This window comes from Bos grunniens, chromosome 14 (genome assembly GCF_055505025.1).
Source record: "Bos grunniens cultivar Pamir isolate PY7600 chromosome 14, Bosgru_T2T1.0, whole genome shotgun sequence".
Classification (NCBI taxonomy): Eukaryota; Metazoa; Chordata; class Mammalia; order Artiodactyla; family Bovidae; genus Bos; species Bos grunniens.
The window spans coordinates 24,278,112-24,295,045 of record NC_141178.1 but is presented as its reverse complement, the minus strand read 5'-3'; the positions used below and the strand labels follow the sequence as shown (position 1 = coordinate 24,295,045).

Sequence of the window (16,934 nt, the reverse complement as noted above, 5' to 3'; positions counted from 1 at the left end):
TCTGACAAGTATTTAGTATTATAATTAACTAAACTAATGATATCAAATATTAATCAGCACCATCTATAATTCAAAATGCCTATATTCCATTTGACATGACCAATAAGAGCATTACCACATGGAAGATCAGCTTACATAGGGTTAATCTTTAAGTCAATGGGAAGAGTTGAATAAGATGTATTGTCAAATTTATAACTGAAAAAAAAATCATTAAATCACCCACATATATGGTATGCAATGTATTGTGTATATCCCACATGTACAGAAATTCTTACGCACACTAAAGCATGTTTGAAGGAAGAACAAAAGGAAATTCTGTATGTAGTTGTTTGGACAGTCAAACTACATGACTTTAAGAAAACTATGAAACCCTGGTCGTGAATGGATTATGGATGGGGGACCATAAAGTATTTCTGTTTGCTTTTTGGTATACTGCTTTGTAGTTCTATTATGCATATTAAGCTCTACAATTTTAATAGATTTATTTATCATGAGGTTTAGATGACAATTATGGAGCCACATTCTATACTTTATATGTATTTTGGGTCTGAAGTCCTTGAATAACTTCAAGGTGTTATAATTTCACTGTAGCTGTAAGTGGTAGACATGTCTAGGAATATCACCAAAATTTACACTTTCCTCTTGTTGAAGAGGTGGATATGTGTTGGCATATGGTTGCTTATGACCTTTTCCCTGAGCTGACTGGATGATGACGTCTTACCTGACACTTGACTCAAGGACTGCTCTTCTATGAGCAGACGTCTGGATAATCAGACACTCAATTTGGAACTGAGAGGTGAATTCTGGAGCTCAAAGACTTTCTTGTTAAAGTCCAGTTCAGGTCATAATGACCAAAGCCATGTACAAGCTGATAGATAAGCAGAGAAACTAGTCTATACACAGGAGAATGGAAAAGACTTGCACAGCAAAATGGAAATCCAAGACCTTGGGGATATATGTATACTTATATCTGATTTATGGTGTTGTATAACAGAAACTGACACAATATTGTAAAGCAATTATCCTCCAATTAAAAGTTTTAAAAAAAGAAAAAAGACCTTGGGCAGCAGGGGAAGAGAGAGAAAACCGTGACTTCTGATTTTCTAGGACCAAGTCCTATCTTCACCAAGCCTAGATTGCAGATGTCACTGCTTGCCCAGTCATTATCATCCCTACTGTTTTTGAGTATAATGGGGTCAGTTTTAACTTCTTATGACTCAGAGAGCCTTGACTAGAAAGAACACTACCATTTAAAGTGTATGAAACATTCTGATAAAAAAAAAAATTATTATTTTTTCCCCCCATTTGACCCTTTTACTAAAGCTCTGAAAAAATACTACTTTTAGTTTATGGGCAATAAAAAGGAAATAGGAAGATTGAGAGTACAGTTCAGCATTGTAGAGCTTTGTCCAAAACTGGGATTTCCAACTCAGGACTATCCATCTCCATTATTCCATCTAACCACCACCATTATGCCTAGACAGTTTCTTCCCAGTAGCTAACAAAATTGTTCATAATCACAGATGTCCTTATTTTCTTACTAACTGACAACATGCCCAGGATTCATGTAGAAATGTAGAGCTCTCTCCCCCGAAACACAGTGGTGCCAAACTTGTCATTGGTGGTTTTAGCCCTTACCCCAATTTAGTAAATCTGACAGTACTGCAAATAGGCGTTGGTGGGCATAATGAGTAAGCGGATTCTGAAGGTACAGGTTATTTTAAAGAATCATAAGCTTTTCAACTAATCTTTAAGTACACTGAGGGTTGCTGCTGCTAAGTCGCTTCAGTTGTGTCCAACTCTGTGTGACCCCGTAGACGTCAGCCCACCAGGCTCCCCCATCCTTGGGATTCTCCAGGCAAGAACACTGGAGTGGGTTGCCATTTCCTTCTCCAATGCATGAAAGTGAAAAGTGAAAGTGAAGTCGCTCAGTCGTGTCTGACTCTTAGCCACCCCATGGACTGCAGCCCACCAGGCTCCTCCGTCCATGGGATTTTCCAGGCAAGAGTACTGGAGTGGGGTGCCATTGCCTTCTCCACACTGAGGGTTATTACCCTTTAAATTAATGGACTTTAAGTAAAGCACCTTTGTAATGTGGATAGGCCTTATCAGTTGAAGGCCTTATAAGAAAAGACAGGTTTTGCAGATGGCCAACAGCCACTTGAAAAGATGCTCAATATTATTAATCATCAGAGAAATGCAAACCAAAAGCACAATGAGATATCATTTCACCCCTATCAGAATGGTTATCATCCAAAAGAACAAAAATAATAAATGTTAGTGAAGATGTGGAAAAAAGGGCACCCTTCTACACTGCTGACAAGAATGTAAATTGGTATAGACACTGTGTCAAACGGGATTTCTTCAGTGACTCAGTGGTAGAGACCCCACCTGCAATGCACGAGCCGCAGGAGACTCAGGTTGGATCCCTGGGTCTGGAAGATCCCCTTGAGGAGGACACGGCAATTCACTCTAGTATTCTTGCCTACAGAATGCCAGGGACAGAAGAGTCTGGCGGGCTACAGTCCATAGGGTCACAAAGAGTCAGACATACTGAAATGACTGAGCACACATGCATTGTGTAAAACAATATGGAGGTTTCTCAAAAATTTAAAAGTAGAACTACCATATGACCCAGTAATTCCACTCCTGGGTATATATCTTTAAAAAAAAAAACAAAAAAAAAACACACTAATTTGAAAAGATACATGCACCGCAATGTTCATAGCAGCATTACTCATAATTGCCAAAACATGGAAGCAATCTAAGTGTCTATGGAGATGAACGGGTAAAGGATGTGGTGCATATATACAATGGCATACTACTCAGTCACTTGTGAATAAAATATTTCCATTTGCAACAACATGGACAGACTTGGAGGATATTATGCTAAGTGAAATAAGTATGAGAAAGAAGTCCTATGAGATATGACTTATATGTGGTATCTAAAAAAAACAACAAAAAGGGAATGGACAAAAAAGAAGCAGACTCACAGAGAACTGGTGGTTACCAGTGGGAGGAGATTAAGGGAGAAGAGCAGCATAGGCGGAGGGGATTGAGAGGCGCAAGTTACTATGTATAAAATAAGCTCCAAGGATATACTGTTCAACACAGGGAATTTAGCCAATATTTTACAATAAGTATAAATGGAATATAACCTTCAAAAATTGTGAATCACTGTATTACACACTTGCAACTTATAAAATATCATAAATCAACTATACTTAAAATTTTTTTAAAAAAGAACAGATTTCCCAAAGAAAGAATTAGGTCTCAGGGCTGCAACACAGAAACCCTGCCTGAGTTTCCAGCCTGCCTATCCTGTCCTGTCCTACAGAATCAGGATTAAGGACTGCAACATCAACTCTTACATAAGTTTCAACACTGCCAGCTTGCTCTCAGATTTGGGAAGTGCCAGTTTCCACAAAAGCATGAGTCATTTCTTTAAAATAAATCCCTCTAGATAAATCATTCTAGATATCCCAACAGATAGGTGGATAGATTATGTATTTTTAAATGTGTGTGTGTGTCTTTCCCCTTGATTCTGTTTCTCTGGAGAACCCTAATACCGAGGATTTGCTGAGGTTGTTGATGGTGGGAAAATTTAACTCAGGAGATGATACAGAAAAAGACCTTAGTTTAAAATCTGAAGGCAGTCCTTTGTAAAGGTGGGCGTAGAGACCCCGAGCAGATGACACTTGACTTAGCAGAATGTCTTAGTGAGTTATTAAAATACAAATGCAGGATGAGAGCCTAGACTGGGGTGAAGCATGGACAGCTGTGTGATCTTCCCAGTATCAGGGAGTAGTGGAAGGAAGCCGGTGGGAGTTATTTAAACAAAGTCCAGAAGAAAGGCAGAGGGTCCAGTAATGTGTCAGTGGCCCAAGCCTGAGAAAGGAATCACTAGGGACAGTGGTATCTGATACTGAATTTGAGTTGTTTCCTGCTCTTTGCTTTACCACTTCTCTCCCCACTTCCAATCAAGTGTGTCACACTTTTAATGTTGTTTTAGTTGTGTCTTGGAGTCAAAGGAAGAAGGTGTGGCTTTCCAACCTGAAGCAGACTGGGCACAGGGCGTGACCTTCTACACCCATCAAGCGCCTTAGGGAAGAGCAATGAGAAGAGGCGACAATGGCAGAGAAATGCGTTGCAGCAGTCTGATTCAATGACAGCCAGTCGTGAAAGCAGTGGAGGTTAAATTACTTATGTACTTGAAAGAAAAACAGTTTAGAGAGACAGCAGATTAAGGATTGCAAGTAATAGCTGAGAGTAAGATCTAGGAGTAAGACAATCCTGAGGTGAAATCCTACCCTCCCTGCTCCAAGGGGTGATCTCTCTAAATATGATTTTCTCATTTATAAAATCAGTTCAGTTCAGTCGCTCAGTTGTGTCTGACTCTGCGACCCCAGGGACTGCAGCATGCCAGGCTTCCCTGTCCATCACCAGCCCCCGGAGCCCACTCAATCAGTCAGTGTATAATATTCTGTAAAGGTGTCAGAAACTGAATGCATGTAAAGCACAGAGCATTCTACCCAGTACATAGAAAAAACTCAAACAAGAGATATTATCATCATTAACAAAGAGAAGCCTGTAGGCCCTTTCATGAGGTTTGCAAATGCCATTTAATAATATGTGTGTTTGACGCTGGGCTGTGAAAGACTGCCTTTTCTTCTGAAAGTCAAGCTTCCTGATTTCACAGCAACCTGGCTTATCCCTTCACCAGCAGGGCTCTACCCTTTCGGCATTCCATTCACCTCTACCCTATCCATTTTAAAAAGGTGGTTGAAATATATGTTTAAAGGGTGGTTTCGGTTTTTACAAAAGTATAATTGTAGATTTGAGGTAAAGTGTTACAACATACAATTACACCGTATAAGCCTGCTTTTTCAAGAGTTTTTTCACTTAGTCCCTTCAAATGTTAGGTTGATTCTGTTTATTCTTGACTTATAAAGCAGTTTCAAGGCACTGCTTTCTAAGACATTGTAAAGTGATTTTTTTTTTAATTTAAAATTCTATCCAAATCTTTATTTTTAGAGAAAAATTACATCTTCAATGTTTAAACATCTGGGTAATATAGAAAAGTAATAAAAATAAAACAACCACCCATCATAATCCCATTACTCACAGGGAACCATTATTTAATGGTGAATTAAATACACCCTCACACACAGAATACATTTTAAATGACTTGAGATATACTGTACAGGTTTCAATTGATAGCTTTAGCTCAGAAGGATAATATGGTAATATCATCTACCACATACCATTTAAAAATATAGAAAAACAGGATGAAAAATGTTGAGGGCTTTTCTTTTATATTGATAAATTCTATAAAAAGTATTTTATACTTTATGGAGGAAAGTTCATTGAGGATAAGGATAGTGCCTGATTCTAGACATAATTTCAGGAAATATATCAGAGAAAATTCATCATCTTGCTTTCTGTCCATTTCCCTGATTAGACTGTTAGCCCAGGGAAAGCAAAGCCCTTTGTGTCTTTTTTTCCTTTGTACACCAGTACCTAGCTCAGTGCCTGGCACCAAGAAATTGCTCAGTAAGTATATGATGGGATGAACACATGTTAATGGCAGATGGGCCTTTCTAAGATCAGCCTATATGATACGGGTCATAGAAAAAAAAAAAAAACTTGGAATAATATAGAAAATATGAGGTTCCTTTCTGCAGTTAACAGATGGTATATATCATCCTCGAAGCCAAGTGTTAAAATCCTCAGTAGTGACAAACTCTCAAGTGACAATCATAAAGCAGAGGAGCTACTGGACTCGATGCTCATAGCAATCTACTGTTGAAGGTCACAAATCGCTGTCATTATCCAAAAGCATAAGACAGACTAGTATCACTGATATAATCAACAAAAAACTTTGGCAGCTTCAAAAGTTGATGAGTTATCATCACTGGAATTGTTTCAACAGAAGTGAATGGCCACTTGACAAAAATGTTTGAGAAGGGATCTGAGGCTTGGGTAAGAGGTTGGAAGAAAGTGCTGTTTGCTGCTGCTGCGTCACTTCAGTCGTGTCCGACTCTGTGTGACCCCATAGACAGCAGCCCACCAGGCTTCCCATCCCTGGGATTCTCCAGGCAAGCACACTGGAGTGGGTTGCCATTTCCTTCTCCAGTGCATGAAAATGAAAAGTGAAAGTGAAGTCGCTCAGTCGTGTCTGACTCTAGCGACCCCATGGACGGCAGCCTACCAGGCTCCTCCATCCATGGGATTTTCTTGGCAAAATTACTGGAGTGGGGTGCCATTCGGGCCAAACCTTAAGGGTAGCAAATGGGAGATCCACAGCCCACATTTGTTTTGTGGATGGGTTTGTATGGAAGGCAAACAACATTTATTTTTAAATTGGTTTGACTCTGTTCTTAAAACTGAGAGACGCAACACACTCACATGTACCGATCTCTAGCAGGGGGCCTACTAGAGGTCCATTACTTCATAAATAAAATTTAGCATTATATTAAGCTAATAAGGCATCACCCTAATAGAGGAATAGCTAAATATTAGGAAAACTAATACAATAATTCATGCAATCATAACCATACAAATTTTATAAAATTCAACATTTTAAAAAATGACATTATCTTAATAAACAAAGATTACAATAAAAAACAAATAAATTGGTTTGAATATCTTTAGATTGGGCATATGCTTTCAAATTCCCATGGTTTCCATCACTCTTATTATTTGCAAATGATGGATATGTTTATTTATTGTAGTTGCTTGACCCCAAACAAGCCTAGGAGTTTTCTGCTCTTGAATTCTCTAAGGTCCCTTTCAACACTTGATTATCAAGGACTAGGTGACATGTTAAGAGAGTTATTGGGAGGAAGGGAGGTAAACTTTACACTAAGAATAATCATCACTCTGGGACTGGCAAATCCTTTCTCGACTCTTTATCCTTGACATTCTAGCCTGGACATGAAATCCAACTCTCATTACATAAGCCTGTGGCTCACTTCAAAGATTTTGTCTGTTATCAAAATATTAACTTAACCTTTCCCAGTAAGAAACCTGATAAGAATTCAACATATCTGTGGACATCACAAGAAAATTAATCTTTTATTCCCAGTTGAAGAATAAATATGGCCCAGTTCAGATATTTGAAGGAAGGTACTGAAAGTAACAAGTCTCTCTGACCATGTAAATAGTGAATTCAGGCTCCATGTTCTTTTTGATTTAAGTCATTGTGTTACGATTGTATGTGGTTTTATCAGCACACACTGTAACTATAAACCACTGTGGTAGGCCAGCTCTGTGACCCACCACCAATGTTTACTCTTTGAGAAGCTGAACTAGTATCTGATAAAGAAAATGGTGACATTTTATCCATTCAGTAATAAACAGCAACTAGGAAGAAATCAAAGTGTTCATTGTATGTGAGGAGGCAACACTATCCTCTAATCTACCTGTTAACTCGCCTCCTTAAATTGAATAAGGTCTACCAAGAGAAGCCACTGAACTTGCTACAAAGTCCCCTCTTTCTCATGGGTTTATAATTCTCTTCACAAAAACCCCTATTTTTTGTGGAAATTTCCCAAATGATAAAACTTGGGGAAAATATGAAAACTGGAGAAAACATGTGTTTTTTTTAATTGAGGAGATAAGAAAAAATATTTTTAGTACAATAAATTTTACACTTACCCTCTCAGATTAATAAATATGTACTTGGCATTTATTTCATTGATGTGAGTCTAAGAGCAATCAATGAACACCTGAAAAACTTAGTTTAATTACTAAGGCATTATTCTTTTTTTATTTATTATTTTTTAAATATAAATTTATTTATTTTAATTGGAGGCTAATTACTTTACAATATTGTATTGGTTTTGCCATACATCAACATGAATCCACCACGGGGGTACACGTGTTCCCCATCTTGAACCCCCCTCCCACCTCCCTCCCTGTACCATCCCTCTGGGTCATCCCAGTGCACCAGCCCCAAGCAAGTCCTGTATCCTGCATCGAACCTGGACTGGTGATTGCATACAGCCTGGTGGGCTGCCGTCTCTGGGGTCGCACAGAGTCGGACATGACTGAAGTGACTTAGCAGCAGCAGCAGCATACAGGGTTATTGTTACCATCTTTCTAAATTCCATATGTATGTGTTAGTATACTGTATTGGTGTTTTTTTTCTGGCTCCGTTATTCTACTATTTGTTCCCTCCAGAGTGTTTTTAATTTTGTTTATTGCATTATTCATTATATATTGACTCTTTTTTATTTCTTCTAGGTCCTTGTTAAACCTTTCTTGCATTTCTCAATCCTTGTCTCCAGGCTATTTATCTGTGATTCCATTTTGATTTCAAGATTTTGGATCATTTTTACTGTCATTATTCAGAATTCTTTATCAGGTAGATTCCCTATCTCTTTTTTTGTTTGGTTTGGTGGGCATTTATCCTGTTCCTTTACCTGCTGGGTATTCCTCTGTCTCTTCATCCTGTTTATATTGCTGTGTTTGGGGTGGCCTTTCTGTATTCTGGCAGTTTGTGGAGTTCTCTTTATTGTGAAGTTTCCTCGCTGTGGGTGGGATTGTACGGGTGGCTTGTCAAGGTTTCCTGGTTAGGGAAGCTTGTGTCGGTGTTCTGGTGGGTGGAGCTGGATTTCTTCTCTCTGGAGTGCAATGAAGTGTGCAGTAATGAGATATGAGATGTCAATGGGTTTGGAGTAACTTTGGGCAGCCTGTATATTGAAGCTCAGGGCTGTGTTCCTGTGCTGCTGGAGAATTTGCGTGGTATGTCTTGCTCTGGAACTTGTTGGCCATTGGGTGGTGCTTGGTTTCAGTGCAGGTATGGAGGCGTTTGATAAGCTCCTGTCTATTAATGTTCTTTGGAGTCAGGAGTTCTCTGGTGTTCTCAGGATTTGGACTTAAGCCTCCTGCTTCTGGTTTTCAGTCTTATTTCTACAGTAACCTCAAGACTTCTCCATCTATACAGCACCATTGATATAACATCTAGGTTAAACATGAAAAGTTTCTCCACAGTGAGGGACACCCAGAGAGGTTCACAGAGTTACATGGAGAAGAGAAGAGGGAGGAGGGAGTTAGAGGTGACCCGAATGAGATGATGTGGAATCAAAAGAGGAGACAGCAAGCTAGCCAGTAATCACTTCCTTATGTGTGCTCCACAGTCTGGACCGCTGAGAGATGTTCACGGAGTAATACAGAGAAGAGAAGAGGGAGGAAGGAGACAGACTGGGTAGCCAGGAGGATAAAGGGGGGAATCAAAAGGAGAGAGACAGATCGAGCCAGTAATCAGTTCCCTAAGTGTTCTCCACTGTCTGGAATACAAAAATAGATTCACAGAGTTGGGTAGAGAAGAGAAGGGGGAGGGAGGCGATAGAGGCGACCTGGTGGAGAAAAAGGAGAGTCCAAAGGGGGAGACAGCAGTCAAGCCAGTAATCTCGCTCCCAAGTAAAAATGGGTACTGAAGATTAGGTTCTTAAAGGTACAAAATTGATAAGAAATACCATAAAGCAAAGATTAAAAATTTAGAGTAGAGGTTGGATTTTCAAAAATACAATATTAAAGAAAAAAAAAGTCACATAAATTATAAAAAAATACATATATATGAAGTTTGCTTTAAAAAATAGGGTCTCTTTTTTTTTTCAAAGTAATAGGTTATAAAAATGAAAATTAAAGGATTAATAGAGGACTTAAAAATTAAAAAAAAAAAGAATGATAGTAAAAATAGTAAAAATATATCTAGGACTTTCTCTGGTGTTATTGTGGGCAGTGTGGGGTCAGTTCATTTTTGGATAGTTCCTTGGTCTGGCTTATATTTCTCAAGATCTATAGGGCCCTTCCTATGTAGTCGGTACTAACTACTGGGTTTTAATCTATTGCGCCTGTCACTTCCAAGGCAGTTCGCTCTGTTTTAGCTTCTTCTGTTTGCTGGTCTCTTTAGTGTCTGATTTCCACCCTGACACAAAGAGGGTGGTGGTGGACACTTTTTTTAGGCTCACTTGTTCAGTTGCGCTGTGGGGAGGGAGGGATGCTGCAAACAAATAACACTGGCATGTGCTTGCAGTGTCTCAGCCACACTGAGCCTGCCACTGCTCACAGCACATGTGCCCTCCCTGCCCACACTGCTCAGGCTCTATGTTGCTCTGCTGGGAACCGTCCGAGGCTGGCCCTGGGCTGCATACACCTCCCAGTTCTAAGCCGCTCAGGTTCAGGCACTCGGGTAGTCCTCAGAGGTGCAGACTCAGTTGGGCCTGCGTTTTGTGCCCTTCCCAGGTCCGAGCAGCTCAGGTGATGAGGTGTTTGGCGAGTGCGGTTGCTGCGACTTATCGCCTCCCCCGTCCCTGCCACTCGGTTTTCTGGGTGTACAACCAGCGTGCCTTCTCAGGCGGATGTTGACCGTCCAGAACCCCAAGATGTCTTAGTTAGCAAAGAAGCCTTCTTACAGTTTGGTAGATAATGCCTCTCTGGGGCTGTAATTGCCCCCTTCTGGCTCTGGCTGCCTGTCACCGGAGTGGGGTGGTCTGCAGCCGGCTATCTATCTCTGTTCAGTCCTTTGTTCTGTGAGCGGGCCTGACGGTGTCTTAGGTTAGGGCTTTTCATGTGGTAGCTATCCCACAGTCTGGTTTGCTATCCCAAATTAGTTCCCTCAGATTGCCCTCAGGGCATTCAGGCCTGCTCCTTACTCTAAGCAACGCAGCCTGTGCCTCCCTGCCCAGCCCCCGCTTGCTAGTGGCGGGTGCAGGCGTCTGTGCTGCTTCTCTGCTGGGGGAGTTACCGTTGGGCATGTAATCTGTGGATTTTAATTATTTATTTATTTTTCCTTCCAGTTATGTTGCCCTCTGTGGTTCCAAGGCTCGCCAAGACTCAGCAGTGAGAGTGTTTCCTGGCGTTTGGAAACTTCCCTCTTTTTAAGACTCCCTTCTCAAGACGGAGCTCCGTCCCTACCTCTTTTGTCTCTCTTTTTGTCTTTTATATTTTTTCCTACCTCCTTTCGAAGACAATGCGCTGCTTTTCTGGGTGCCTGATGTCCTCTGCTGGCATTCAGAAGTTGTTTTGTGGAATTTACTCAGCGTTTAAATGTTCTTTTGATGAATTTGTGGGGGAGAAAGTGGTCTCCCCGCCCTATTCCTCCGCCATTATGCTGTCATTTGGCCTGCAATGCAGGAGTCCCAGGTTCAATCCCTGGATCAGGAAGATCCCTTGGAGAAGGAGACCCACTCCAGTACTCTTGCCTGGAGAATTCCACAGTCTTTAATTGTCTAAATCCCTTTTAAGTAGTATTAAATCTAGACTCGTTTTTTTTTTTTTTGGAGCAACAATTTTTAAAATACTGAATAACAGCATTTTTTTTAATGTTATGTAAAATAAAATAACAGTATGTTATTTAAATGTTTGTGGTATTGGTCAACTATTTTGAGCCAGAAGAATACATCATCACCCACATTTTGATTACAGAGCAAGTAATCAAACTGATAATCAAATTTTTTCCATAAGTTGGGTTTCTTTATATTTCAGGAGGTTGTTGTGAAACTTTGTAACAGTTGCCTGATTATGGCTTTAATTTACCACATCTGAACACACACCAAAGCACATGGTAGTCTTTCATGCCAGTTTCTCTGAGGTCTAGTAGGGTATAGGTTTTCATTTTGGATAGTTGGTAAGTCTTTATTTTAGTTGTACTGTTATGTTACTTTTCACATCCAATTAAGTAAGTCCAGAGATACCTTTGGTCTCCCACTAACATCAATCTGTGATGATGGAAATCAACTTTTCTCAGTTAAATTACAGCTAAGTATTAGTTATAAGTGATAAGTATAGACACTTTCTTTACAATACTCCAAAGCTGCAGGTGTGAAGGGGACATCATGAAGTTGCCTTTAATAATTCTTAGATTCTCCCCTGTGTGGGGTCAAGTGGGATACCTCAGTACACACTACAGAGGCCCTGTGATTCTGCAGTCTGCAGAGCTGTGTTACCCTCACGACTCCTCACAAGACAAGTATTATCTTCAGACCTGTGTGTACTCATGCAGAGAAGTGTTCACATTTGTGCCTTCCTGGGTTGCGTGGGGACTTGAGTAGGTTGAGGACAAAAACAGAGGCTGCAGGCAAAAACTGTTGAAGAATAGCTGAAACTAGTGGCAGTTTTGAAGGATGAATGAACTTCAAAAATCATATCATAAAGTTGATCTAATATGATTATGGTCAATTAGCCTGTCAATTCCATTCAGTTCAGTTCAGTCACTCAGTCGTGTCCAGCTCTTAGGGACCCCATGGACTGCAACATGCCAGACTTCTCTGTCCATCACCAACTCCCAGAGCTTGCTCAAATTCATGTCCATTGAGTTAGTGATGCCATCCAACCATCTCATCCTCTGTCATCCCCTTCTCCTCCTGCCTTCAATCTTTCCCAGCATCAGGGTCTTTTCCAATGAGTCAATTCTTCACATCAGGTGGCCAAAGCATTGGAGTTTCAGCTTCAACATCAGTCCTTCCAATGAATATTCAGGACTGATTTCCTTTAGGATTGACTGGTTTGATCTCCTTGCAGTCCAAGAGACTCTCAAGAGTCTTCTCCAACATCACACTTCAAAAGCATCAATTCTTCAGCCCTCAGCTTTCTTTATAGTCCAATTGTCACATCCATACATGACTACTGGAAAAACCATAGATGGTTTTTTTTTTTGGAAAAACCAAAGATGGACCTTTGTTGGCAAAGTAATGTCTCTGCTTTTTGATATGCTGTCTAAGTTGGTCACAGCTTTTCTTCCAAGGAGCGAGCATCTTTTAATTTATGGGTTCAATCCCTGGGTTGGGAAGATCCCCTGGAGAAGGGAATGGCAAACCACTTCAGTATTCTTGCCTTTAGAACCCCATGAACAGTAATGAAAAGCCTGTCAATTAGTGATCTATAATTGATCACTGTGGAGCAACTGAACCTGTACACCAAAACTACTAAGCCTGAGCTCTAGGGCCGGGAGCCACAATTACTGAAGCCCGTGTGCCCTACCACCTGTGCTCTGCAACAAGAGAAGCCACTGCAATAATAAGCCCGTGCACCGCAACGAGATGGTGGCCCCTGCTTGCCACAAATAGAAAAGCCTTCTCGCAGCAACGAAGACTTGGTGCAGACAAAAATAAATGAATAGAATTACTAAAAGAAAACCAAGGACTTCCCTAGCAGTCCAGTGGTTAAGAATCTGCCTGCTAATCCACGGGACACAGGTTCAATCTCTGGTCCAGGAAGAGTCTACACGCTGCAGGGAAGCTAACCCTATGTGGCACAACTACTAAAGCCAGATTTCTAGAGCCTGTGCTCCACAAGAGAAGCCACCACAACGAGAAGTCCGAGTACCACACCAAAGAGTAGCCCCTACTCACCACAACTAGAGAAAGCCCACACGCAGCAAAGAAGGCCCAGCACAGCCAGGTCTGACTCTCCAAGATCGCATGGACTGTAGCCCGCCAGGCTTCACTGTCCATGGGAATTCTCCAGGCAAGAATCCTGGAGTGGGTTGCCATGCCCTCCTCCAAGGGATCTTCACAACCCAGGGATTGAACCCAGATCTCCTGCATTGCAGGCCAATTCTTTACTGTCCAACCCATCAGGGAAGTCTAAGAATACTGGGGTGGGTAACCTATCCCTTCTCCAGGGGATCTTCCCAAACCAGGAATAGAACTGGGGACTCAGGCATTGCAGATGGATTCTTTACCACCTGAGCTACCAGGGAAGCCCTCTTCACATTATATTTATCCAAATTGCATCTGTTGTTCTGAAAATTCAGTAAGGCAAAATTATCTGTCCGTTCTGGTTAACTGAGAGTTTTCCTAAGATTATTTACGAGGACTTAAGTGCATTGGGCCCAAAAGAGAATGACTATCACTTTAAAAACCCATAATGAAGAAAAAGACTAAGCAAGAGTAACAGATGAAGGAACTTGCTATTGGACAGGCTTTGGTCCCATGCAATGTCCCTGGCATTAAGAAGAGGACTCTATGTTCTCTAAGGACATGGACTGTATATAGACAAGAGCTAATTAGAAGTGGTCTGATTCAACAGAGGAAGCACCTGGGCTAAAGTCCTGGTTCTGCTGCTTCTGTGTGAATTTGGGCTTAAAAGATCACTTGACTTTTCTAAGCCTCTTATGTTTCATCTATAAAATAACACCTCATGTGTATTGTGGAAATGAAATGAGACAATGTGGGTCAGAAGGCTTTGTCTACTTGAAGGCTCTTAAGGAAATCTGATGTATTAACCATCAAATTTTCAAATTAAAATACTCCAGTGTATTTTTCCCCAACTATAGCCAGCAAACTGCCACTATTATACCTAGAGGGGGTCATCAAGCTTTCAAAGTTCCCAAAGTTCTATTTCTGCTGTGAGTGAGAAATGGAAATAACTGGTAAATGCTTGTACATCCTGAGCCAAATGTATATGGCAGGTGAACCAGACCATGATACCAATGATCTTTACAATCTCCCTTTGAGTTGCTGCTGCTGCTGCTGCTCCTAAGTCGCTTCAGTTGTGTCCGACTCTGTGCGACCCCATAGACGGCAGCCCACCAGGCTTCCCAGTCCCTGGGATTCTTCAGGCAAGAACACTGGAGTGGGTTGCCATTTCCTTCTCCAATGCATGAAAGTGAAAAGTGAAAGTGAAGTCGCTCAGTCGTGTCCGACTCTAGCGACCCCATGGACGGCAGCCTACCAGGCTCCTCCGTCCATGGGATTTTCTAGGCAAAAGTACGGGAGTGGGGTGCCATCGCCTTCTCTGCCTTTTGAGTTAATGATGCCTAATTTTAATTGTTGTGATCAAGAAAGTCTCAGCCATTCAGATAAACGAGACCACTATGGACATTTTCCACCCATAGTTAAGATAAGTGCTTAGAAATAAGAAGATGAAGCAGGTAACTCCAAAGATAGGAATCAAACTCATGAACACAATCAGTTTACTTCCAAGGAGTGAAAAAGGAGAGTTAGGGCAGGACTGGGGAAGTGCCAGACTCTGGTAAGTGATTATAAAAATAAGAGAAGTCCTAGAGGAAAAAGTTATCTTTTCTTCTGTAGTGACAGAGCTGGACAGGAATCACCTGACAGAAGGAAACTGAAGTTATTAGCAGAAGCAGGGAGTCAGAAGGAGAATGCCAATGAAGCATCAAGCTCTCAGAGGAGGCATGCATAAAGCAACGAGGCTATCATCTTGGAAGGTCGAGAAAAAATGTGAAAAGAGAAGTTTGATCTAGTCAGATTACGGCTTTCACCACATCTGCACAAACTGCAGGATACCTCTGGAATAAGTTTGGATGAAGGCTGAGGATCACTGTGTAGGGCTTTGAAGGTGAAGTGTAGAGACAAATGACAATGAACAGGAGAAAGCTATTAAAAGCCTTGAACCTACAAGATTTTTCATGGGAGTTTCCAGAACTGCAACTTCCTATGTGGTCTGACGGAGAAGGCAATGGCTCCCTACTCCAGTACTCTTGCCTGGAAAATCCCATGGACGGAAGAGCCTGGTAGGCTGCAATCCATGGGGTCGCTAAGAGTTGGACACGACTGAGTGACTTCACTTTTACTTTTCACTTTCATGCATTGGAGAAGGAAATGGCAACCCACTCCAGTGTTCTTGCCTGGAGAATCCCAGGGACTGGGGGGGGCCTGGTGGGCTGCCGTCTCAGGGGTCACACAGAGTCGGACACGACTGAAGCAACTTAGCAGTAGCAGCAGCAGCCTGTGGTCTGAACAACTGATTAATGATGTTGTTCATTCATCAGCTGAAAGACCCATGTGGGCCAAAAACTAAACTGAGGATACAGTGATGGGGAAGACATAGTCTCTGCCATCTAGGAGCTCACAGACAAGCTATTACAGAAGAAGAAGTTAGTTCCTATAAGGATAAGCACAGGGTGCTGGGGAAACAGAATTGCTGAGGTACCAAATTCAGCTTCAGTGGAATCAGGCTGATCTACTTTTACTTTTTCCACTGCACTTATTTCCTTCTAACATATCAGGACATTTATTATTTATCAGTTCTAAAATATAAACATCTTGAGAGCAGGTATCTTCATCTGTTTTGTTAAATGATGGCTCGCTTGTACCTTGATGGATGCCTGGCACTAGCGGGTGCTCAACAAATACTTACTGAACTTATCAAATAAAAAACTAGATGAAAGGGAAGTTTGGTAGAAACTGTTGCTAAAATTTACATTTTCAAAGTAATTACGGTAAGTAGAAGTTACAACATTAAGAAGAAACTTTTGGAATGCGTTTTCAAAAATCTAAAGCTTGATTCAACACTCTAACTTATGAAGGTTTCTGTTAACTAGTCTCCTCTGACTTGGATCAATAATAGCTAGATATGCCTGATTGCATTTCCAAAGCATGTATTAAATTCTGATTTTGGCAGATTATTGAGAATTCAAATACCGCTCTAGGAGTTTTACTTGCAACCTTTACTGAATGTCTTGTTCCTATTATGTCTGTTTCCCCCAAGCAAGGAGGAAAAGGCCACTTCCACCATTATTATTAATACATACATAAACTGATCATATAAACAAGAGAAATGCTGTCTTTCTTAATTTCTTTCCCCCACGAGGTATAGTGCTGGTATTCTTCCTCTGTTTGAACAGATAATGGAATGATGCAACTGGTGGTTAATAATTCATAAAGCTAGTTCTGTGAATGCTCTTTTTTCAGAATCCAGGGGCCAGGAGCCTACTATCATTTTTAAGGAAGGGTTGCAAACTGGCGATCCAGAGGCCACATCTGCGCCCCACCCCCACCCGCCTCCAGAAGGGTATGGTGAGCCACCAGGGAAGCCTGTATATATATAAGTTTCAAAACTATTTTTTAATTAATTGTCAATACTTCAAGAACAGGAGATTTTTCATAAAATTCCAGAATGCCAACCTCCACTTAAAAAATCTGGCAGCAATGGGACAGGTATTTCTGCAAAGCAATGGC

At 41.1% G+C, this 16,934-nt stretch overlaps 1 protein-coding gene across 8 annotated transcripts in view; it reads right to left on the bottom strand.

The window, feature by feature from the left end:
• OXR1 (oxidation resistance 1) overlaps positions 1-16,934 on the bottom strand; it is a 543,094-nt gene that overhangs the window by 180,654 nt on the left and 345,506 nt on the right. The window lies entirely within an intron of this gene.